We start from the raw sequence: 27,200 nt of genomic DNA, 5'->3' as shown, positions 1-27,200 counted from the left end.
TTTATTCCCTTGTTAAATATCAGTTGACCATACAGGCATGGGTTTATTTCTATCCTTTTGATTATGTTCTTTTAGTCTATGTGTCTGATTTTATGCAGTATCATACTGTTTTGAATACTGTAGGTTTTTAATAAAATTTAAAGTCAGGAATGTGGCGACTACCTTTATTATTCCTTCTCAGGACACTTTACCTTTTTGGGGTCTTTTGTGGCTCCATATAAAATTTTAGGATTACTTTATGTCTGTGAAAAATATTATTGGAACTTTAATAGAGATTTTATTGAATCTATACATAGCTTTAGATATATGACATCTTACAATATTAATTTTTTGATCCATGAATATGAGATATCTTTCCACTTATTTGTGTTTCTTCAGTTTCTTCACTCAATGTCTCATTTTCATTGTACAGATATTTCATGTCTTAATTAAATTTATTGTAAGAATTTTATCGTTTTTAAGACTGTTTTCTTTCTCTTTCAGATTTGTTAGCATATGGAAATGTGATCCTGGAGAATGTTCCATGTGCACTTGAGAATGTGTATTCTGCTCTCTTGGGTGAAATGTTCATTTATTGCTGGTGGGAATGAAAAATGAGGAAGACTATGCATGTGTGGAGAAAAGAGGTTATGGGAAATTTCTGTATCTTCAGCTTATTTTCATAGTAAACCTTAAACTGCTCAAAAGATCAGGTTTATCTTAAAAAATAGCTTACCACTCCAGATTAATTTTTGGAGTTAGTGGGAGAACTGAAGTATCTTGCATCCACTATGAGTGTCATTAATGTCTTCTTTTCCTCTACATAAATATCATTTCTCATTATGAGATGGAATTTCCTTGTCTTCTTTCTTACCATCTTTCCATCCCCAGGTATATCTGGCCTAGACTTATACTTTCTTGACTAATAGAATGTGGCAAAAGTGACATATTGGCTCTTCTAAAGGTAAGTGGTAAGAAGCCTTTCAATCCCTTCCTGGGCCTCCTGAAATGTTGGTACTCAGAACACTCTAGAGTAAGGATAGCTCTATGCTCCAGGCTCTCTACTAAACAGATCCAACAAGCCCAGTCTTCTGTCAATCTATGTGAAGGCACCAGACATATGAATGAAAGTAACACAGACTGTCATGTCCAGCAAAACCATCAGCTAAATGCCACCAGGTGAACAATTGACATGACATGGAGGAAAATAATTGCCCAAACAAGTCCTGCATAATTCTTGGTCTATATATTTGTAAAACTTCATAAAATGTGTTTTGGTTTAAACCACTAAATCAGCATAATTTGTTAATTACCTATAAATAACCTGAACAGATTGTGTCCAGTAAGCTTTTCTGTGGGCAAACCTTCTCTTTGCTTTCCCATCCCGAGATAGAGGAGTCTCCAGATCTACTATAATATAGAAAACACTCATGAAGCTAAAGGGAACCTCGTTAGCATATCTCTGAGGAAATCAATGTGAGTTATATGTGATTATGAGAGGAGCTGTTTTGAAAATTGTTTCTGACTGATGGCTAATCTTGGGATTTTGAATCTTCTCCTTACTATCAAAACAAATTCAGAAAAATTTCACAATTAATTTTCGATTTGGAAAAGAAGCAGTATGCCTCCTTGATTTTGGGCCAAGAATGTCTCTAAGATTCACTTCACAAAATCTACTTTAAATATTTGACTGGATACTTCTGGAAGTTTTTGGTATATTCCTTGACATACATCTGGAGATTTCACTTGCATAATAATAACAAAATATGTTACCCAAACAGGTGCCTTGACATTCCAGGAACTCTTAAATACTGTCAGTAATTCTCTATGTGCCAAATGCCTTCTTATCCAAGAATAATTTTGGTTCTGATTTTGGTTTGAACATTGAGAAATTATTTGTCTTCATTTGCCACATTAGTGTGGATTCTGATTTTTAGTTATGTGGTACATTCATTTAGCGATTTCTGCTTAATAGTAGATGCTCTATTAATTTTCAAGTGGCAAATGAGTGTGAATTTATATTTTTCATGTTGTTAGTTTATTTGTACATTTCTTTAGAATTCAGATATTTACTGATATTTGAGTCTACATGTTATAGAAGCCATTAATATCTTGAATTTCCAATCATAGAGACATCTGTGTTTCTATTACGTTTGGTGAAAGTGTGACTTTTAACCCAAATGAATGTCTTTACATACCTCCCAGATAGCTTTTTCTTTTTTTTTATTATTGAAATATAATGGATATCCAATGTTATATTCATTTCAAGTATACATTGCACTGATTTGACAATTCTATACATTACTCACCATAAGTGTGGTCACAATCTGTCATCATACAATGTCATTACAATATTAATGACCATATTCCCTATATTGACTTTTCATCTGTGACTTATTTTATAACTGAACTTTGTAACTCTTTTTTAAAATTTTTTTAATGTTTATTTATTTTTGAGGAAGAGACACACAGAGCGTGAGCAGGGAGGGGTAGAGAAGAAAGGCAGACACAGAATCTGAAACAGGCTCCAGGCTCTAAGCTGTCAGCCTGACACAGAGCTCCAACCCACAAACTGTGAGATCATGACCTGAGCTGAAGTTGGATGCTCAACCAACTGAGCCATACAAGCAGTTTGGCTCAAGAAGTTTGTAACTGTTAGTTCCTTCTATCTATTTTGCCCATCCCCCTACCCACCACCCCTCAGGCAACTAACAGTTTGTTTTCAGTATTTAAGAGTCTGTTCTTCTGTTTGTTTCTTTTGTTTTGTTTTTTAGATTCCACATTTAAGTGAAATCATATGGTATTTGTCTTCGTCTGACTTCTCTCACTTAGCTTAATATCCTCCAGGTCCATCCGTGTTGTCTCAAATGGCAAGAAATCACTGTTTTTTATAGCTGAGCAATATTCTATTGTATATATGTACCACATCTTTCTCAGTCATTTATCTATGGATGGGCATGGCTTCCTTCCACATCTTGACTATTGTAAATAACGCGGCAAGAAGCACAGGAGTATATATATCTTTCTGAACTACTGTTTTCGTTTTCTTCTGGTAAATACCCAGTAGTAGAATAATTGGGTCATATAGTGTTTCTATTTTTAGGTTTTTAAGGAAGCTCCATACTGTTTTCCACAGCGGTTGCACCAATGTATGTTCCCACCAACAGTGCACAAAGGTTCCCTTTTCTCCTTATCCTCACCAACACTTGTTATTTCTTGTCTTTTTGATGCTAGCCATTCTGAATGGTGTGAGGTCCAAAACTTCATTCTGTTCTAAATCTACTCATTATGGACCACATAGTTAATACCAACAAAAAGAAATCTTAGGCAAAAGAGGATGTTCATATAAAATGATCCACTGTGGGAACATTTGGAATCTAGCACGGTAACATACTTATGTAACACTTTAGAATAAAAAAAAGAAAACCAAATCTCTAGCACAAAGTGATCAGGTTTTTTGCTTTGTTCAGTTTTGTTTGGTTTTGGTTTTGGTTTTGTGGTGGTGGTAGTAGTTAGTATCAAAAACAAACAGCACACAGCATTGTTATGTTTTCAAGAGTCTTTAAGACTAAAGATGGCAGAGATAGGAAAAATGTGTTCTAAAAAGTACAGCACAGTTACTGATTGTTGTGTAAGCAATCACTCCAAATCTATTGGCTTAAAACAATACAAATTTATCTCAGAGTTTCAGTGAATCAGGCATCTGGGTAGAGCAACACTAGGTCTGTTACTCAGGGCCTCACAAATCAGTCTGTATTCTCATCTGGGAAGGCTCAACTGGAAATGAATCCATTTCCAAGCTTATTCACATTGTCAGCACAATTCATTTATTGCAGCTATATGTCTAAAGGTCCTAATTTATTACCGTCTGTCAGCTGGGGGTATCTCACAATTCCCCATCAATTAGAAAAATAACTGTTCTGGTGGATTCACGAGAAACTTTATAGAACTTTCATATTTTACCACTGATGCTGCTCTGAAAGGTCCAGTGATGTTAACTATATCGTTATTTACTCTACTAATCAACATTCTTAATGAAAACCAATATTTCTGTTTCAACTTTAAAACTTGTAGCTTATTGACACTGTGCCCAAAATTTGATAACAGCTTTCTGTCTGGAGAGCATAAACTATTTTTTTAAATAAATTTCCATATTTTGTTCTATTTTGGGGGGAATTAAGGTATCTCAATATAAATTTTGTTAAATTTTCATAGATAAAATTCTTTTGATTGGTTTACAAAAAATTAATAAGCATTTACACACAGATATATATAAAGGAAACAAGCTTTCTAGAAATACATTCAACTTATGCTTTAAATATTTAAAGCATAAGCAACTCAGGGGGAGAAAGTGGCTTAGCTCTCATAATATTTATGCCCTAGGTTACTGGCTTATAAGATAAGAATTGTAAAAGCATTACTGGGAAATATTTATAAGCAAAATAAAAATTTAACATTTCATAGTCCATTTCAGTTGAAACTAATACAGTATTCCTAAAGAAGATTATCATTGGCAAAAATGGATCTGTTAAATAATAAATGTTCACTTTCTCATTTTAGCATGTGGAAATAAGTTTAACATAATAGTCTACATTATGGAACTTTTTCCTTAGTTTATCTTTTTCTACTTTCTAGAAATTTATTCATTTTTTATTCGCATATTTATTTTTTAAGTTTGTTTGTTTGTTTATTTAGAGACAGAGACAGTCTGAGTGGGGGAGGGGCAGAGAGACGGAATCCCAAGCAGGCTATGCACTGCTGGCACAGAGCCCGACATGGGGCCCGAACCCACGAAACCATGAGATCATGACCTGAGCCAAAACCAAAAGCCAGATGCTTAACCAATTGAGCCACCCAGGTGCCCCACATACTTTTTTTTTCACATTTCCCTCAATTATTATTTATTTTCTGATACCATTTAATATGAGATCTAGCCTCTCAACAAGTTTTTAATCACACAATACAGTATTGTTAAATAGAGGCCTGATGCTATACAGCAGATCTCTATAACTTACTCATCTTGCATAACTGTAAGTATATACCCATGGAACAGCAATGCCTTATCTGCCTCTTCCCCCAGCCCCTGAAAACCACCATCCCCCTCTCTGTTTCAATGAGTTTGACTGTTTTAAATAGCTCACGTAATTGGAATGATGTGGAAATTACCCTCCTGTGACCAGCTTATTTCACTTAGCATAATGTCCACCAGAATCATCCATATTGCTGTGCAGAGCAGAATTTTCTTTCTAACCATATATAATATTCTATTGTATGTACATATCACACTTATTTATTCATCTGTTGATGGACATTTAGGTCATTCTCATATTTTAGCTATTATGAATAATGCTGCAATGAACATGTTAGTGCAGCTATCTCTTTGAGATACTGACCTCAATCATCTGTACGTATATCCAGAAGTGGAATTGCTAGACCATATGGTACTTCTATTTTTAATGTTTGAGAAGCCTACATACTATTTTCTATAGTGACTGCACCAATTTACTTTCCCACCAACAATACACTAGAATTTCCATTTCTCCACATCTCATTCTCGCCAACACCTGCTAATGGTTATATATTTATGTTTAATAATAACCATACCAAGGTGCAAGGTAATATCTCACTGTGTTTTTGATTTGCATTTCCTTAATGATTAGTGATGTTGAGCATCATGTGTCTGATGTCATCTGTATGTCTTTGGAGAAATGTCAATTCAAGTCTTTGCTCATTTTTTATTCAGACCATTTATTCAGATTTCTTGCTACACAGTTGTAGGAATTCCTTATATATTTTGGTTATTGAGCCTCATTAAATATTCAGTTTGCAAATATTTTTTGACCATTATATAATATCCTTGATTTTTTCCTTTAATGTGCAGAAGTGTGTGTGTGTGTGTGTGTGTGTGTGTGTGTGTGTGTTTAATGAAGTCTTACTTGCCTGTTTTCTAAACGTTAAAGTCTTTCATCTCCTTCGTTAAGTTTATTCCTGAGTATGTTATTCTTTTTTGCAATATTATAATTGTGATTGGTTTTTCAAATTTGTTTTTCATGTTTATTTATTTGGTTTGAGAAAGAGAGCAAGAGCAGGGGACGGGCAGAGAGAGAAGGTGAGAGAGAATCCCAAGTAGGCTGCACACTGTTAGCAACAGAGCCTGACATGAGCTGGATCTTGCAAACTGTGAGATCATGACCAGAGCTGAATTCAAGAGCTGGACCCTCAACTGATTAAGCCACCCAGGCACCTCTGTGATTGTTTTTAATTTCTTAATTTCATTGTAAGTATTTCATTGTTAATGGATAGAAATGCCACTGACTTTTGTATGTTAATTTTGGATCCTCCAATTTTATTGATTTGATTTATTAGTTCTAATGGTATTTTTCATGGAGTCTTTATGATTGTTTACATAGTAAATTATGTCATCTGCGAACACAGATAATTTTACTTCAGCCTTTCAGTTTTGGTTATTTTTCTTTCCTTTTCTTGCCTAATCCCTTTCTTTAGGTAGGGCTAACAGCAGTAAGTTGCATACAAGTGCTCAGAGTGGGCATCATGACCTTGGTCCTTCCTAAACAAAGACTTTCATTTCTCACTCTTGGCATGGTTTTGATTGTGGGCTTGTCCTGTATGGCCTTTCTTATGTTTTAGTAATTTCCGTCTCTACCTCGTTTGTTGACAGTTTGTTATCATGAAAGTTTGTTTCATTTTATCAAAAAAAAAATTTCTGCATCTGAGATAAGCATGTGATTTTTATCTTTTGTTCTATTAATGGATTATTATAGTAATTGATTTGTGTATACTGAGTCATCTTTGTATTCCTGAGGTAAATCCCACATAGTCATGTTTATGATCCCTTTAATGTGCTAGTATATTGTTGAGATTTTTGCATCTATCTTTATCAGGGATACTGGCTTTTACTTTTCTTGTAGTGTATTTCTGGTTTTAGTATCAGGTTAATACTAACTTAATAATTCGAGTTTTGAAAGTATTCCTTCTGGGGTTTTTTGTTGCTGTTGTTGTTTTGTTTTGTTTTTTTGAACAATTTTGAGAAGAATTGGTACTTCCTTAAATGTTTAGTGGAATTCACCCATAAAGCCATCTGGTCCTAGTCTTTTCTTTGTTTGGAAGTTTTTGTTTACTGGTTCCACTTCATTATTTATCATTGTTCTATTCATATTTTCTATTGATTCATCATTTGGTCTTGGTAGGTCATACTTTTCTGGAAATTTATCAATTTCTTTTAGGTTACCCAATTTGCTTGTGTAACTATTCATGCTACTTGCTTGTGATCTTTTTAAATTTCTGTTGCATCAATTGTAATGCTTCCTCTTCATTCTTGATTTCATTTATGTGAATCTTCTTTCCTTTTTTTTATTAATTTAGCTATAGGTTTACTTATCTTTTAAAGAATTTACTAATCTTTCACTTATCTTTTAAAGAAAACAATTCTTAGTTTTATTGATTTTTAAATTTTGTCTACTTCTATTAAATTTATTGATACTCTAATCATTATTTCCTAGCTTTCTGTTGGGCTAGATTGTCCATATTTTTCTATTTTTCTGAAGTGTAAAGTTAGTTTATTTGAGATTTTTCTTTTTTTTTTTTTAACATGTTTACCTCTATAGACTTCCTCTTGGTAGTGCTTTTGTTACATTCCATAAGTTCTGGCATTTGTATTTTGGTTTTTATTTGTTTTGAGATTTTTATGTGTGTTTTTCTTTTGATTTTTTTCTTTAATCTATTGGTTTTTCAAGATTGTGTTATTTATTTTCCACCAGTTCATAACTTTTCCAGTTTCCTTCTGTTACTGATTTCTAGTCATTTCATTGTGGCAATCCTTTTAAGTATATTAAGACTTATTTTGTGATCTAACACATGATCTGGTTTGAAGATTGTTCATGCGCAAATGAAAAGAATATATATTCAGCTGCTGTTAGAATGTTCTTTATACGTCTCTTAGGTTCATTTGGTCTATAGTGTTCAATATGCTATTTACTTATTAATATTCTTTCCATTATTGAAACTAGGATATTGAAGCCTCCTGCTATTATTTTATTGCTGTCTATTTCTTCCTTCAGATATGGCAATATTTGCTTTATATATGAATTAAATAATAAATTTCTTTATTCCTTATAACAGATTTTGACTCAAAGTCTATATTGTATGATACAAATATAGCCACCACTGTTCTCTTTTGGTTACAATTTGCCTGGACTATTTTTCCATCTCTTTGCTTTCAGCTTATGTGTGTTTTGCACTATTTTTTTAATGTTCATTTATTTATTTTGAGAGAGAAATGGGGAATGAGACTGGGGGAGAGGCAGAGAGAAAGGAAGAGAGAGAATCCCAAGCAGGCTCTATACCCAGCGTAGAGCCTGACTCAAGGCTCAATCCCACGAACCATGAGATCATGACCTGAGCCCAAACTGAGACTCAGATGCTTAACTGACTGAGCCACCCAGGTGCCCTAGATTATGTGTGTTCTTAAGTCTAAGGTGATTCTGTTGTAGACAGCATATAGTTGGATGGTTTTTGTTTTGTTTTCTTTTGTTTTTTGATCCAGCCAGTTTTTGGTTTTTGATTGGAGGGTTTTATCCATTTCTATTTAAAGAACTTATTGATAGGTAAATGGCTTCTTTCTTTTTTCTTTTTTTTTTCCTTTTCCTTTAGTTTAGAAAAATTATGGTACTAACATAATTATATCTATTTGGTATTCTCCATATTTTATTTACTCAATACTCCTTCTGCTCTCCATGCTGAATGAGCTTTCTTATGCAAACTTTACAATATCTGACTAAATATTTATAACATGCTAATCACTTTTAAATATTTGTGCCTACATTACACTGTTAAGTTTTAGGCTTACTCAAAATTAAAGAATTATTATAAGACAACTGCCTTTCTTGACAGTGCTCTTGACCAATAGTTAAACACATTTTACTTTTTTACCAGTTATAGCTGAGTGATGAAAAGCATCAAAACCTTTCCAACTAATCACTAATGTGCTAAAAATCTTTTTCTGCATAAATGCTTATTGGTGTAACATTTACAGGTTACACCTACCAGTTCTTTTTAGTATATATAAAGGCCATACTAAAATACAATGCATGTCTTTTCCTAATTTAGCTCATATTCAATGTTAAAGATTACTGTCTTCAGAGTTATCATATGTCAAGCTGTTAATTGATTATGTTATCGCAAGTATGATCAAGGGATAGTTATTAAGTAGAGGTAGTGCCTACCAGGCATTTTATTATAAATATTCTGTTAATTGTGACGATTCTTATCCCTGAAACAAATATCCAAAGTAACTCAAGGTTTAGATTAAAGTCTATACTAAAGAAATTTCTTATTATAAAAAGTAAAAAGCTCTAACTTAAAGACAATATTATAAAAACTGTTGTTTACTATGATTTCTTTAATATAAATGATTATTTTTCAAAAGACATCAAACTGATCTCACCAATTAAAATATCAGCTATCTCAATCTCTCTCATATACTCAATATTGTTAAAATAATCTTTTGACTTGTTTTTATGCAACAACAACAACAACAACAACAACAATAAAAATCCAAATGTGGCAGAATAAACTATCTTGAACATTTCAAGCATAATGTGGAGTACTATACCCAAAACTATTTGGACACCCAATATTATCTTGTGTGTCATTTTTATAACCCAGATGAATTGAGAAATTGAGTAAAGCAAGACTCTAAATCTCTACCACAATGGTAATTTCCACAGTAACAAATGACATTTAATTAGTTGTTTAAATGTTTTTAAAGGTTTCAAGTTTTTATTTTTATTTATTTATTTTTTAATTTAAACTTTATTTAGTTAACCTACAGCACAATATTGGTTTTAGAAGTAGAATTCAGTGATTCATCACTTACATACAAAACCTAGTGCTCATTATTTTGTTGTTACATTTTCAAATTGAATTAAAACGTGCCATTGTTAAAGGCTAAATTTGTAATTATTTCACACCCCAGAAAATATTATTGTGTTTGTTCCACCTGGATAACACCTTTAATATTTTCTGGAGATTAAAAAGAATCTCATTTTATAGTCAACATACTAAAAGGAACATGTAAAATACTCTTATTAAATAGATAATTCAAGCCTACTTCATTTCATAGAGTTGGGAGGGCATAAAAAAGGACATAGTAGTGTTTTAAACTCAAAACTGTACAAACTCCCCAAAATTCTATACTATCTCTAAAAAAAAAAAAAAAAAAAAACTAGTACTTCAAAATCCCTGTAATAATTGCTATGCGAAATTCTTACAGAGACCAGATTCTTTGCTTGAAACCTCCCATGATGGATTCTGAATTTGTTCATTCTGATCTTTTCAGATACTGTCAGAAAACTAGTACCTTGTCCATAACCATACACCCAAGGGATGACGTTTCATTTCCAAAAGGGACATGCATTACTGGATACATCTCCATATTATATGTAACTATGAGACAGAATAAATACAGAGGAACAATATCAAAAAAATACCAAGTGCAGAATTGGATCTAAAATTATCATTCCAGATATTCTTAATCAAGAATACTGTTTTAAATACCAGTACATATACTAATCAATTCACGCTTCTTCTTATAATTATACTTTCAATCATAAAACTAGGACATCCTGTTCCACTAGAGATTAAAGTAGAGGCACACTAAAATGTGTTCAAAACTAGATGACTTTGAGTAGACTGCTTCATCCCCAAATTCCACAAATTAAAAAAAAAAAAAAAAAAAAGTTTCCTGATGTCAACAAGCTGCAAGCAAAATCTTTCCCTTTGACTTTAGTCTTGCCTCTTTGTCAACCATTCTCTTTTCAGTAAACCTATTATTGACTGAATGTATCCACCCAAATTCACATCTTAAAGCTGTAAACCCTAATGTAATGGTAATTAGGAGATGGATTTTGGAAAGCAATCACATTTAGGTAAGGTCATTAGAGTGGATCTGCCATGTTGGGATTAGTGACTTTTATAAGATGAGAAAGATTACCAGAGCTTTCTTTCACCATATGAGACTATAACCAGAAGATAACCCTCCTCTTGTAAGTCAGGAAGATGTCCTCACCAAGAATCAAATTGATTTGGACTTTCCGGGTTCTGTAAGTATGAGAAATAAGTCTGTTGCTGAAGTCACCCTTTTATGGTAATATGTTATAGCAGCCCAAACTGACGAAGAAACAATATATTTTATTTTCTAACCTGCCATTCTCTAATAATTGCAATGCCTGTCATTTTATTCCATCTTTTCAGTTTATTATCTAGCCTGAAATCTTTTTAAAATATCATTACTTCAAAACCTCTACATTCTTTGAGTAGACATCAGGCCCATAAAAATTATCAGATAATATTTCTCAGTCCCTCAGAAAAACCCAAGAAGCATCACAAAATAAAGGGTCATAGACCAAACATAGAAATCAAGATTCAATTATGTTCTCATGATACCACATACAATTATTTCATACTTGTTTAATTAATTCTTTCAGATTAATTTTTCCTCCACAATCAGACCAAGTGCATACATATAACTGATTTCAACTGATAACCATATCCAAACTTTTTTTTAGTTTATTTTGAGAAAGAGAGAGAGAGAGAGAGAGAGAGAGAGAGAGAGAGAATCCCAAGCAGCCTCCAAACACAACGCTGAGCCTGACACAGGACTCAAACTCACAAATGGTGAGATCATGACCTGAGCCAAAATCAGGAGTCAGACACTTAACTGACTGATCCACCGGGAGGCTCACATCCAAACATTTTTATGTCCTTAATGTAAATATTTTACTTCCTTTTTGTTATCTTTTTTTAAATTTTTTAAAGTTTATTTATCTTGAAAGAGACAGAGACAGCGTGAGTGGGGTGGGGGGGCAGAGAGAGAGGGAGGGAGAGAGAATCCCAAGCAAGCTCTGCACTGTGAGTGCAGAGACCATGAACTATGAGATCATGACCTGAGCTGAAACCAAGAGTCAGATGCTTAACCGACTGAGCCACCCAGGCACCCCAAATTTTTTGCTTCTTAATCAAATGGACTTCATGGTTTTATCAAGTGAAAAGGTGTTTTATATATAAACAAATAATTTTCCCAATAACTTAAAATATTCCCATAAGTTGCTCATATTTAATAAGAGCCGAATGTGTCAACTTTGATTTTATCTTGGTGCTTTGAGGATTTTACCTTGGCCCAAAGTTCCTAAACTATGATAGATGGTAATAATTTTTGTGACTAATGTCCAAAAAAGTTTAAAAACTTCAAATATAGAGACCCAGCAACAACAGCAAAAAATATAGAGATGCAACAAACAAATATAATCTCATTGGCTAAAATCCTAAATTATAAAATACTTCTCAAATATTTACACATCAGTCAACAAAATTTATACGTTAACCGTCTTTATCCATTTAGGCTACTATAACAAAATATGAAAGACTAGGTGGCTTATCAACAGCAGAATTTATTGCTTTCAGTTCCGGAGGCGGAAAGTCAGTGATTAGGGTGCCCGCATGGCTGAGCGAGGGCTCTTTTCCATATCACATATTTCTCTCATATCCTCACACTCGGGAGCTCTATGGGATCTCCTTTATAAGAGCACGGACCCTATTCACGATGGCTATATCGTCATGACCAACTTACTTCCTGAAGTCTCCACCTACTAATACCAATGCCTTTGGGACTTAAGATTTCAACATATGCATTTGAGGAACACAAATATTCAGGCAATAGCAGTAAATAATAAATCTTGTAGGCCTGAGTAAAACTGTCCAAAGATGAAATACATAATTTGTTATGAAAATATAGACAATTAATTAGTGTTGACAAATGAGTGATTTGTTCTTATTCTTCTAGTTAGGACTAGAGCATATAGAAAATTTGGATGATTTGGATGACTGGGTGGCTCAGTCGGTTAAGCATGTGACTTTGTCTCGGGTCATGATCTCACAGTTTTTGAGTTCGAGCTCCACATGGGGCTCACTGCTGTCAGTGAGCCTGCTTCAAATCCTATGTCCCCTCTCTGTCTGGCCCTCCCCCACTGGTTCTCTCTCTCTCTCTTTCTCTCAATAAATAAATAAATGCTAAAAAAAAGAAAATTTTGATGATTCAAAATTTTCTCATAATGCACACTGATATTCTCTGACATTTATCTCTCCTCACTATCGAATATCTAAGTAATTAGTGTCCCTATCTAGCATTATATCAAACCAAAGATATTATAATGTGTTGAAGTGTGACCTCTAAAATTCATATGTTGAATTTATAACTTATAAGATCATAAAGTGATCTTATTTGGAAATAGGGCCATTGCATATGTAATTAGTTCAGATGAGGTTATACTGGAATAAAGTCAGCCCCTAATCCTGTATGACTGGTGTATTCATAAAGAGATACATTTTGGACAGAGGGAGAACATGTGAAAATCGGAATTATGCTGCCACAAGCCAAGGAACAACTTGAAATAATCCAGAAGAGATCTTTCCTTGGTGCCTTCAGAGAGTGGATAGTCTTGCAGACACTGCGACCTTGACCTGGTAGGCTACAGAATTTTCAGACAAAATTTCTGTTGAGTGACTCATTTTGTGGTACTTTATCACAGCATTCCTAGAAAATTACTAAAAAGATGAAAACCATCATAGTCAAATTTAGTTCTCTAAGAACTAGCTGTGATTAAGCTGGAAAGAAATTGAGAAAGTCCAATGGGGGAAAGATGTAGATCTGTAACGGACTTTCTAAAATAAAGGAGGAGATATCAACTGGCAGATATTGCAAACTTCTCCTCTGTCCCATAGGCAAACTCTTAAGGATTGCATGTAGCTTATACTTGTTTCCATGGTTGACCCCAGCCAACCTGCAAATTCAGTCTTCCCAGGTTAGCAATTCTTAACTGTCACCTAGTCAATTTACATATTAAATTTATGTTCCTGCTATTTTTTATAGTGCTCGATTTATTCCGCTTGGAGAACTTCCCTGATTCTGACAGCATGTCTGCAAATTGTTTTAGAGTTAAAATTATCTTTCTTCTTTGAAAGGAGGGTGATTGTTTATCTTAAAGTGTTTTTTAAGGGCCTTATTTGGCACAATAAAAATGTTATATAAATTTTCAAATTCCATGAACTTTTGCTGATATATGAAATTTTAAAACCTGATGGAATCTAAAACAAGCAGTCCCATGACCCTTTAGTATGTCAGTAACAAAGTAATAACTAATGACTGGTATCCATTGTCTGCTAGACCAAGTAGGGAAGCTTCCAAATCAGCCTTTAGATACAAACAGATTGTGGGGTGCCTGGGTGGCTCCGTCGGTTGGATGTCTGACGTCAGCTCAGGTCATGATCTTGCGATTCATGGGTTCAAACCCCACTTCCTGCTCTGTGCTGACAGCTCAGAGCCTGGAGACTGTTTAGATTCTGTGTCTTCGTTCTCTCCCCCTCCCCTTCTCATGCTCCCATTTTTTATTTTATCTTTTATTCAAGAATAAAAATAAACATTAAAAAATTACAGATACAGGGAGGAGCCAAGATGGTGGAACAGCATGAACATTTTTTGTGTGTCTCGAGTCCATGAAATAAGGCCAGACCAACACTAAACCATCCTATACACCTAGAAAACTGATTGGAGGATTAACACCACAATCTGCACAACCTGAACCACAGAATTCAGCAGATACACGGTGCAGAGAGGTGAATTTGGGGATCGAGAAGCTGCTGAGAGTAGGGAACCACTTTAGTGGGCGGAGAGAGGACAGAGACTGGGGGGGGGGGCAGTGGGGAGAATATAAGAAAAGCACCCCTCCCCAAAAGCAGCTGGAGAGAGAGTGAAAAATTGGAAACAGCTGCAGGGACTAAACTAAAAAGGGAGAAAGGAGAAAGAAGTTTTAAATTCTGTTAAGACTGTAAACAAGGGGAGTGCAAAGGCTGCAACTCCGCAGCTCGATACCTGGTGGTGCTCTGGTGGGAAGGGCGAATCCCCAGGAAGAGAGTGGAGTCTGGGAGGTCCTCAGGCCACACGGAGAAAAGCAGTTCCACTGCTGGAAGGACGTGGTGGAGACTGTTGAAGCCACCTGGTCCCAGCAGACCCCAGAAAACGGCCACATTTGCTGGTGCTGGAACAAGGTCCTTAAGGGGTGAAGCCTGGTGCCAGATGTGTATTGTGATTTTCCTTAATCCCTGAAAAGCTGCTGCTACACTCTCTCTCGAACTTTTTCTGGGACAGGCTGGCACCTGGCCGCAGTCTTGGGGCACCGGCAGCAGCAGGGTCCAGCAAGTGTTCCTGGGTGCAGCCGACACTCAGCCATTACTCATTCGGCCATTGCTCGGTGAGACCCTCCCGCAGAAGGGCGGAATGGGTCAAAGCCGCAGTCCTTCAGAAGTAAGGGGCCGGGGAAAACGGCCGCATCTGAGACAAAACTTGGGAGAGAGGTACTGCCTGGGGACTGGTCACGGAGAGTGAAAAAGCAGGGAGTGGACAAAAGCTAAAGATGGAGGACAGGTGCACGATTGCTAATTAGGGAGAACACAATGGGTAGTTGGGTCGAGCCAGTGTCTCTGCTCCGCGCATGCGCATACGCACCTACGAGCCCCGCAACAATCCACCCCAGTAGGCTAGCAGCGCCATCTAGTGGACAGCGGAGCTGTTACACTGAGCCCCGCCCAACTGGGCCAACTTCGCTCTTCAAGAACACGTCTCACTGCTGGCTTAGTTTATGGACTATAAGGCGCTACATAGACTGACTTCTAGGGGAAAACGAAGTAATTTCAGTCCTATTTCAATCTGTTAGCAGGTCCATCTATTCAATTTTCTTTCTTTTTTCTTTTTTTTCTTTTTCTCTTTTACATGTCTTTTCTTTTTCTTGAATACAGAAAGACAAAAAATTAATTTTTATTTTCAATTTTTATTAAAAATATTTTTCTTTAATTTTTATTACTATATTATTTACTTTTGGTAATTTTTTTCAAATTCTATCTTACTTTATCATTTTATTTTAGTCTACTTCAGTGTATTCACCTTTTCAAATTTTCAATTTCCTTTTTATTTTTTTGTTTCTTTTTCTTTTTTTATTTTTCGTTTCTTTTCTTTTTCTTGAAGGCAGAGAAAGAAAAACTTCATTTTACTTTCAATTTCTATTAAAAATATTTTTCTTTAATTTTTATTACCATATTTTTTGCTTTTATGTAAATTTTTCAAATTCTTTTTTACTGACATCATTTCATTTTAGTCTACTACAGTGTATTCACTTTTTCAAATTTTCAAACGATTTCTTTTTTTTCTTCCTTTTCTTAGATCTTTTTCTCTTTTTCATTTCTTTTCTTTTTTCTTGAATACATAAAAAGAAAAAATTCATATTTATTTTTAATTTTTATTAAAAATGTTATTCTTTAATTTTTTTCTACTATATTCTTTACTTTTGTGTATATTTCTACAAATTCTATTTTAACCCCATCTCATTTTAGTCTACTTTAGTGAATTCATTTTTTCAAATTCTCAAACGATTTCCTTTCCCCCCCCCTTTTCCTCTAATCTCTCAAACCACTTTCAACACCCAGACCAAAACACACCTAGGATCTTGTATCATATATTCGATTTGTGTGTGTGTGTGTGTGTGTGTGTGTGTGTTTAATTTTTAATTTTAATATTTTTTTAATTTTAATTTTTTTAATTTCAATTATTCTACCTCATTAATTCCTTTCCTCCCTTCAAGATGACAAAATGAAGGAATTCACCCCAAAAGAAAGAGCACGAAGAAACGACAGCCAGGGATTTAACCAGCACAGATACAAGCAAGATGTCTGAACCAGAATTTAGAATCACGATAATAAGAATACTAGCTGTAGTTGAAAATAGATTAGAATCCCTTTCTGCGGGATAAAGGAAGTAAAAAATAGCCAGAATGAAATTAAAAATGTTATAACTGAGCTGCAATCACGGACAGATGCAGTGGCGGCAAGGATGGATGAGTCAGAACAGAGAATCAGTGATATAGAGGACAAACTTATAGAGAATAATGAAGCAGAAAAAAAGAGGGAGATTAAGGCAAAACAGCATGATTTAAGAATTAGAGAAATCAGTGACTCATTAAAAAGGAACAACATCAGAACCGTCCCAGAAGAGGAAGAGAGAGAAATAGGGGTAGAAGGGTTATGTGAGCAAATCATAGAGGAAAACTTTCCTAACCTGGGGAAAGACACAGACATCACAATCCAGGAAGCACAGAGGACCCCCATTAGATTCAACAAAAACTGACCATCACCAAGGCATATTATAGTCAAATTCACAAAATACCCAGACAAGGAAAGAATCATGAAAGCAGCAAGGGAAAAAAAGTCCCTAACATACAAGGGAAGACAGATCAGGCTTGCAGGATACCTATCCACAGAAACTTGGAAGGCCAGAAAAGAGTGGCAGGATATATTCAGTGTGCTGAATCAGAAAAATATGCAGCCAAAAATTCTTTATCCAGCAAGGCTGTCATTCAAAATAGAAGAAGAGACAAAAAAGCTTCCCAGAAAACAAAAATTAAAAGAGTTTGTGACCACTAAACCAGCCCTGCAAGAAACTTTAAGGGGGACTCTCTGAGAAAAGAAAAAAATGAAAAAAAATTACATATATATGTATATATACCATATATATTTATATATATATACTATATATATATATATATATACACCATATTTATATGGTATATATATTTATATATATATAAATATATATGGTGTGTATATATATATATATATATACCAAAAACAACAGAGATTCGAAAGAACCAGAGAACACCACCAGAAACTCCAACTCTACAATTATCATAATGGCATAAATATCTTTCAGTACTCACTCTAAATGTCAATGGACTCAATGCTCCAATCAAAAGACATAGGGTAACAGAATGGATAAGAAAACAAGATCCATCTATATGCTGTTTACAAGAGACCCACTTTAGACCTAAAGACACATTCAGATTGAAAATAAGGGGATGGAGAACCATCTACCACGCTAATGGTCAAGAAAAGAAAGCCGAAATAGCCATACTTATATCACACAATCTAGACTTTAAAATAAAGACTGTATCGGGGCGCCTGGGTGGCGCAGTCGGTTAAGCGTCCGGCTTCAGCCAGGTCACGATCTCGCGGTCCGTGAGTTCGAGCCCCGCGTCAGGCTCTGGGCTGATGGCTCAGAGCCTGGAGCCTGTTTCCAATTCTGTGTCTCCCTCTCTCTCTGCCCCTCCCCCGTTCATGCTCTGTCTCTCTCTATCCCAAAAATAAAATAAACGTTGAAAAAAAAAATTTTAAAAATAAAGACTGTATCAAGAGATGCAGAAGGGCATGATATCATAATTAAGGGGTCTATCCACCAAGAAGACCTAACAATTGTAAACATTTATGAGCCAAATGTGGAAACACCCAAACATACAAATCAATTAATCACAAACAAAAAAACTCATCGATAGTAATACCATAATAGTAGGAGACTTCAACGCCCCATTCACAGCAATGGACAGATCATCTAATCAAAAAATCAACAAGGAAACAATGGCTTTGAATGACACACTGGACCAGATGGACTTCACAGATATATTCAGAACATTTCATCCTAAAGCAGCAGAATATATATTCTTCTCCAGTGCACATGGAACGTTCTCCAGAATAGACCATATACTGGTACACAAATAAGCCCTAAGTAAGTACATAAAGATCAAGATCATACCATGCATATTTTCAGACCAGAACGCTATGAAACTTGAAATCAACCACAAGAAAAAATTTGGAAAGGTAACAAATACTTGGAGACTGAAGAACATCCTACTAAAGAATGAATGGGCTAACCAAGCAGATAAAGAGGAAATTAAAAAGTATATGGAAGACAATGAAAATGATAACACCACAACCCAAAACCTCTGGGATGCAGCAAAGGCGGTCATAAGAGGAAAGTATATAGCAATCTAGGCCTTCCTAAAGAAGGAAGAAAGATCTCAGATACACAACCTAATTTTACACCATAAGGAGCTGGAAAAAGAACAACAAATAAAACCCCAAGCCAGCAGAAGACAGGAAATAATAAAGATTAGAGCAGAAATTAATGCTATCAAAACCAAAAAAACAGAACAGATCAATGAAACCAGAAGATGGTTCTTTGAAAGAATTAACAAAATTGATAAAACACTAGCCAGTTTGATCAAAAAAAAAAAAAAAAGGAAAGGACCCAAATAAACAAAATGAAGAATGAAAGAGGAGAGATCACAACCAACACAACAGAAATAAAAACAATAATAAGAGAATATTATGAGCAATTATAGGCCAATAAAATGGGCAATCTGGAAGAAATGGACAAATTCCTAGAAACATATACACTACCAAAACTGAAACAGCAAGAAATAGAAAATTTGAACAGGCCCATAACCAGTAAGGAAATTGAATTAGCAATCAAAAGTCTCCCAAAAAAACAAGAGCCCGGGCCAGGTGGTTTTACAGGGGAATTATACCAAACATTTAAGGAAGAGTTAACACCTATTCTCTTGAAACTGTTCCAAAAAATAGAAATGGAAGGAAAACTTCCAAACTCTTTCTATGAATCCAGCATTATCTTGATTCCAAAACCAGACAGAGACCCCACTAAAAAGGAAAACTATAGACACTTTCCCTGGTGAACATGGATGCAAAAATCCTCAACAAGATATTAGCCAACCGGATCCAACAATACATTAAAAAACTTATTCACCACGACCAAATGGGATTTATACCTGGGATGCAGGGCTGGTTCAATATCCACAAAACAATTAATGTGATTTGTCACATCAATAAAAAAAAGGACAAGAACCATATGATCCTCTCAATAGATGCAGAGAAAGCATTTGACAAAATACAGCATCCTTTCTTGATAAAAACCCTCAAGAAGGTAGGGATAGAAGGAGCATACCTCGAGATCATAAAAGCCATGTATGAAAGACCCAACGCTAATATCATCCTCAGTGGGGAAAAACTGAGAGCTTTCTCCATAAGGGCAAGATCAAGATGGGGATGTCCACTCTTGCCACTGTTATTCAACATAGTATTGGAAGTCTTAGCCTCTGCAATCAAACAACACAAAGAAATAAAAGGCATCCAAATTGTCCAGGAGGAGGTCAAACTTTCACTCTTTGCAGATGACATGATACTCTATATGGAAAACCCAAAAGATTCCACCAAAAAACTGCTAGAACTAATTCATGAATTCAGCAAAGTTGCAGGATATAAAATCAATACACAGAAATCAGCTGCATTCCTATACACCAACAATGAAGTGACAGAAAGAGAAATCAAGGAATTGATCCCATTTACAGTTGCACAGAACACCATAAAATACCTAGGAATAAATATAACCAAAGAGGTGAAAAATCTATACACTGAAAACTATAGAAAGCTTATGAAAGAAATTGAAGAACACACAAAAAAATGGAAAAAGATTCCATGCTCCTGGATAGGCAGAACAAATATTGTTAAAATGTCAATACTACCCAAAGCCATCTGCATACCCAATGCAATCCCTATCAAAGTAACACCAGCATTCTTCACAGAGCTAGAACAAATAATTATAAAATTTGTATGGAACCAGAAAAGACCCCAAATAGCCAAAGCAATCTTGAAAAAGAAAACCAAAGCAGGAGGCATCACAATCCTGGACTTCAAGCTATAGTACAAAGCCATAACCATCAAGACAGTATGGTACTGGCACAAGAACAGACACTCAGATCAATGTAACAAAATAGAGAACCCAGAAATGGACCCACAAACGTATGGTCAACTAATCTTTGACAAAGCAGGAAAGAATATCCAATGGAATAAAGGCTGTCTCTTCAGCAAGTGGTGCTGGGAAACCTGGACAGCGACATGCAGAAGAATGAACCTGGACCACTTTCTTATATCATACACAAAAATAAACTCAAAATGAATGAAAGACCTCAACATAAGATAGGAAGCCATCAAAATCCTTGAGGAGAAAGCAGGCAAAAGCCTGTTGGATCTTGGCCGCAACAACTTCTTACTCAACACGTCTCCAAAGGCAAGGGAAACAAAAGCAAAAATGAACTACTGGGACCTCATCAAAAAAAAAAAAAAAAAAAAAAGCTTCTGCACAGTGAAGGAAACAATCAGTGAAACTAAAAGGAAACCAACAGAATGGGAGAAGATATTTGCAAATGACATGTCAGATAAAGGGTTAGTATCCAAAATCTATAAAGAACTTATCAAACTCAACACCCAAAAACCATATTATCCAGTGAAGAAATGGGCAAAAGACATGAATAGACACTTCTCTAAAGAAGACATCCAGATGGCCAACCGACATGAAAAAATGACCAACATCACTCATCATCAGGGAAATACAAATCAAAACCACAAAGAGATATCACCTGACACCTGTCAGAATGGCTAACATTAACATCTCGGGCAACAACAGATGTTGGCGAGAATGCAGTGAAAGAGGATCTCCTTTGCATTGTTGGTGGGAATGCAAGCTGGTGTAGGCACTCTGGAAAACAGTATGGGGGTTCCTCAAAAAATTACAAATAGCACTACCCTACGACCCAGCAATTGCATTACTAGGCATTTATCCAAGGGATATGGGTGTGCTGTTTTGAAGGGATACATGCACCCCCATGTTTATAGCAGCAATGTCAACAATAGCCAAAGTATGGAAAGAGCCCAAATGTCCATTGATGGATGAATGGGTAAAGATGGTATGGTGTGTGTGTGTGTGTGTGTGTGTGTGTGTGTGTGTGTATATATACATATACATATACATATACATATACATATACATATACACATACATATACATATGTGTATATATATATATATATATATATATATACACACACACACACAATGGAGTATTACCTGGCAATCAAAAAGAATGAAATCTTGCCATTTGCAACTACGTGGATGGAACTACAAGGTATTATGCTAAGCAAAATTAGTCAGAGAAAGACAAAAATCCTATGACTTCACTCATATGAGGACTTTAAGAGACAAAACAGATTTACATAAGGGGAGGGAAACAAAAATAATATAAAAACAGGGAGGGGGGAGGAAATAGAAGAGACTCATAAATATGGAGAACAAACTGAGGTTTACGGGAGGAGTTGTGGGAGGGGGGATGGGCTAAATGGTAAGGGGCACTAGGAATCTTCTCTTGAAATCACTGTTGCACTATATGCTAACTAATTTGGATGTAAGTTTTAAAAACTAAAACAATAAAGTAAATAAATAAATAAAAATTACAGACACAAATAGATTAAATTGAAAATGGGCAATTTAATATTATACGCTAATTCATTTTACTATCTTAAAACTTTTTTACTTTAACTACATAAATAATTACTCATTATTTTTGTCTCCAAAATAATGTGTTTATTATCAGTTAGCTCATCAAACTTTAATAATAATAATAATAATTAATAATAGATCCTGCAAATATAAATTTTATCTTAGGTACTCCCAAAACAATATCTATCAGTAGAGTTAGAAAAAATGAGTTTGGTTGGTTTGGCTTAGTCGGTTAAGGCAGAGGTTTCAATTTCCTCAGAGAATCATCAGTCATCATCATAGTCCTTACATTTATTGCTGGGTAACTTTGAAGATCTAATCCCCTTTCATGAACCCTGAATTCCTCTTCCTTCATTTTTAAATTAAAATATATTTGATATATAACATTGTGGAAATTTACTGTGTACATATTGATTTGATATATTTATATAATATGATTATATTATAGCGACTGTTAGTACCTCTATGACCTCATATAATTATCATTTGGGTTTTGTGGTTGAAATAATTAAGATCTAGTTTCTAATGATTGTAATACAATATTGTTGTCTGTATTCACTTTACTGTCCATGAGATCTCTCGTTCTTATTTACTACTAGTTACAAGTGTGTATCCTTAAAATACATCTCCCCTATTCCTTTAGCCCCCTGGCCCTGGTAACCAACATATAACTTTCTGCTTTTATATTTGGCTTTTTAAGATTTCACATATAAATGGTATCATACAGTATTGTTTTTGTCCGACTTATCTCACTTACCATAATGTCCTCAAGCTCCATCCATGTTGTCACAAATGAAAGAATTTCCTTTTTTCTTATGGCTAAATAATATTATATAGATACAGATATAGAGTTGGATAGATTATACATAGATAGATGATAGAGGAATAGATAGATAGATAGATAGATAGATAGATAGATAGATAGATAGATAGAAAGATATTCACCTGTTGACAGAAACTTAGGTTGTTCCCATACCTTGGCTATTGTGAATAATGCTGCAATAAACTTGGGCATGCACATATCTCTTCAATCTCTTCAATATCCTGTTTTCATTTCCTCTGGGTGTATACCCAGGTATGGAATTGCTAATGATATGGTAGATATATTTTTAATTTTCTTGGGAAACTCTATATTGTCTTCCACAGTGACTGAACTAATTTACATTTTACCAACATTGTACGGGGTTTTATTTTTTCCATATTCTCACCAACACTTTATCTCTTACCTTCTTGATAATAACCATTCTAAAGAGTGTGAGGTGATATCTCATTGTGATTTTGACTTGCATGCCCTTAATAAGTGATGTTGAGCATGTGTTTATGTACCTTTGATGCTTTCTTTGGAAAAATGCTTCTTTAGTTTCTCTGCTCAACTTTTTAATCAGATTGGGTTTTTTGTTGTTGTTGTTCTTTTGCTTTTTAGATTGTATGCATTCTTATATATTTTGGATATTAACACCTTATTTGAAATATGGCTTGAACATTTTTTCCTATTTTGCAGGTTGCCTTTTCACCTTTGCCTGTGTAGATGCTGTTAAATCTGATATAATCCCACTTGTTGATTTTTGGTTTTGTTGTTTGTGTTTTTGGTATCATATCCAAAAATTCATTGCTAAGACTAATTGTAAGGAAATTCTTCGCTATTTTCTTCTGGAGTTTTATGGTATCAGGTCTGTGTTTAACTCTTTACTTCGAGCTAACTTTTCCAAGTGTAAGATAAGGTTCACTTTTAATTTTCTGTATGTTCACTCAGGTTTCCTGGCACCATTTGTTAAAGAGACTACCTTTTTCCAATTGCTTGTTCTTGGTTTTCTTTTCAAAAATTTTTTCACTTTGTACCTGGGGTTTTAATTCTCTGCTCTCTACTCAGTTCCTTTGGTCTATGTGTTATATTTATGACAGTACTATACTGTTTTACTATAGCTTTGTAGCATAGTTTGAAATCAAGGAGTGTGATGCCTCTGCCTTTGTTCTTTTTCAACATTGTTTTGGCTATTTTAGGTCTTTTGTGGTTCCATATAAATTTTAGGATTTTTTTATTTCTCTGGAAAATGTCACTGGCGTTTTTATAGGGATTACATTTAATCTCTAGATGGCTTTAAATAGTATGAACATTTTAACAAAATTAATTCTTCTGACACATACACACAGTTTCATTTGCTTGTATCCTCTTTGATTTTTCTCAACAGTCTTGTAGTTTTTACTGTACAGATCTTTTACTTCCTTGGTTAAGGTTGTTCCTAGGTATTTTATTGTTTTTGATATTGGGTAGATGAGATAGTTTTATTTATTTCTTTTATAGATATTTTACAAATATTTTACTGTTACCATACAGTATGTAGAAATACAACTAGATTCTATAAGTTGATTTATATTCTGCAACTTCACTAAATTCGTTGATTAGATCAACAATTATTTGGTTGAGTCTTTGAGATTTTCTATATATAATATCATATCATCTGCAAATAATGACAATTTTACTTTTTTCTTTATGATTTGAATGCCTTTTATTTATTTATTTTTTGTCTTGCCTAATTTCTCTAGTTAGAATTTGTAGTAACATATTGAAAAAAGGCAGTGAGAGTGGGCCTACTTGGTGTTTGTTTGTTTGTTTGTTTGTTTTGTTTTGTTTTAAGTAGGTTTCATGCCCAGCACAGAGGCCAGTGTGGTGCTTGAAATCTGAGATCAAAACCTGAGCTGAGATCAAAAGTTTATGCTTAACTGACTGAGCCACCCAGGCACCCTGAGAGTGGGTATTCTTACCTTATTCCTGATCTTAGCAGAAAAGTTTTCAATTTTTTCTCATTGAGAAAAATGTTAGCTACAGGGTTGCTGTATAACATCTGTAGATATAATACCTACAGGGTTGCTGTATAATACCTTCACCTTATGTGAAGGTATGTTTTTTCTATAACCAGTTAAGGAATTTTATCATAAAAAGTCATAGTATTTTGCCAAATGCTTTTTTTGTATATTATTTGATTTTTATCTTTCATTCTACTAATGTGGTATATTACATCTATTGATTTGTGTATATTGAACCATCCTTGCATCCCTGGGATAACCCATTTGATCAAACCATATTATCCTTTTAATGTGTTCTTGCATTGGTTTACTAACATTTTGTTGAAAAATTTTGCATCTATATTCATCAGAGATATTAGTCTATGGCCTTCTTTTATTGTAGTATCCTTACCTGGCTCTGGTATTAGAGTAATCCTGGCCTTGAAGAATGAGTTTGGAAGATTTTTATTAAGTTTTTAATTTTAATTCCAGTATAGTTAACATACAGTATTATATTAGTTGTAGAGTATAGTGATTCAACAGTTTTACACATAATTGTTCAGTGCTCATCATGATAGGTGTACTCTTAATCCCCTTAACCTGTAAAACATTCCATCCAAGAAAAATAGAATACACCTATACACAGTGTATTCAAGTATACACAGAAGAATCCCCTGGTTAAATCACATAAAAAGAGACATAACAAATATTACAAATTTAAGAAGACTGAAATCATATCAACTCTATCATCAAGCCACAGTGGTACGATACTAAAGATCAACAGTAAAACAAAGCTGGAAAATCTACAATGTAAATATTAAATATTTGATATGTATATGCTAAGCAACACACTATTGCACAAGCAATGGGCCAGCTAAGAAATCAAATGGCAAATCAAAATATGTATCAAAGCAAAAGAAAAAGAAAACACAATATTCCAAAACCTATGTGACAGAGTGAAGCAGATGTTAGAATGAAATTTACGCTATAAATGTTTGTAAAGAAAAAATGTTGAAATAAACAACATTACACCACAAGGAACTAGAAAAAAGAAGAAACTTAGCTGAAATTTAGTAAGAGAAAGAAATAACAAATATTCCAATCAATCAATCAATAAACAAATTTGGCAGTTCTTTTTTTTTTTTTTTTTTTTTAATTTTTTTTTTCAACGTTTATTTATTTTTGGGACAGAGAGAGACAGCGCATGAACGGGGGAGGAGCAGAGAGAGAGGGAGACACAGAATCGGAAACAGGGTCCAGGCTCTGAGCCATCAGCCCAGAGCCTGACGCGGGGCTCGAACTCACAGACCGCGAGATCGTGACCTGGCTGAAGTCGGACGCTTAACCGACTGCGCCACCCAGGCGCCCCAAATTTGGCAGTTCTTTAACTACATTAACCAAGAGAAAAAAAGAGAGAAGTCTCAAAAACCAAAATTAGGAAGGAAAGAGAAAACAATACAATGAGTAACTATAGAAATACATAGTGTGATAATAGATTACTATTAAAAATTATATACTATCAAGTTAGATAACTTAGGGGGAAAAAACAAGTAATTCCTAAAAACACACAAGTTACCATGATCAAATAATGAATCTTGAACCCAAGAAGTAGGACAACTTCTTAGATCAATGACAAGAATGGGAGTTGAGTTAGGAATCAAAAATCTCCCAGGACAGAGAAACCAAGACCATATGCTTTCACTGGTGAATTCTACCAAACATCAAAAACAATAACTAATGTAATCTTTATCAAAATATTACAAATAATAGAACAGAGGGAACACATTCAAAATCATTCCGTGATTTTGGCCAGTACTACTCTCATACCAAAGTAGGAAAAAAACAATACACGAACAAAAAAGTCTAGTTTGTCCAATATAAGTATTGCTACTCAGACTTCCTTTTGACATTCCTTTGTGTGATAAATGTTTCTTCACCCCCTCACTTTCAATCTGCAGATGTCTTTAGGTATAAAATGAGTCTCTCGTAGGCAGCATAGAGATGGGTTTTGTTTTGGTTTTTTTTTAATCCATTCTGACACCCTATGTCTTTTGATTAGAGCATTTAGTCTACATGCAGAGTGATTATTCAAAGAAGAATTTAGTGCCATTTTGTTACCTGTAAAGCTGGTGTTT

Source organism: Puma concolor, chromosome B1 (assembly GCF_028749965.1).
Source record: "Puma concolor isolate L17-30 chromosome B1, mPumCon1.1.hap2, whole genome shotgun sequence".
NCBI classification, from domain to species: domain Eukaryota; kingdom Metazoa; phylum Chordata; class Mammalia; order Carnivora; family Felidae; genus Puma; species Puma concolor.
The sequence above is the reverse complement of the archived record's forward strand: the minus strand, read 5'-3'. Positions refer to the sequence as shown.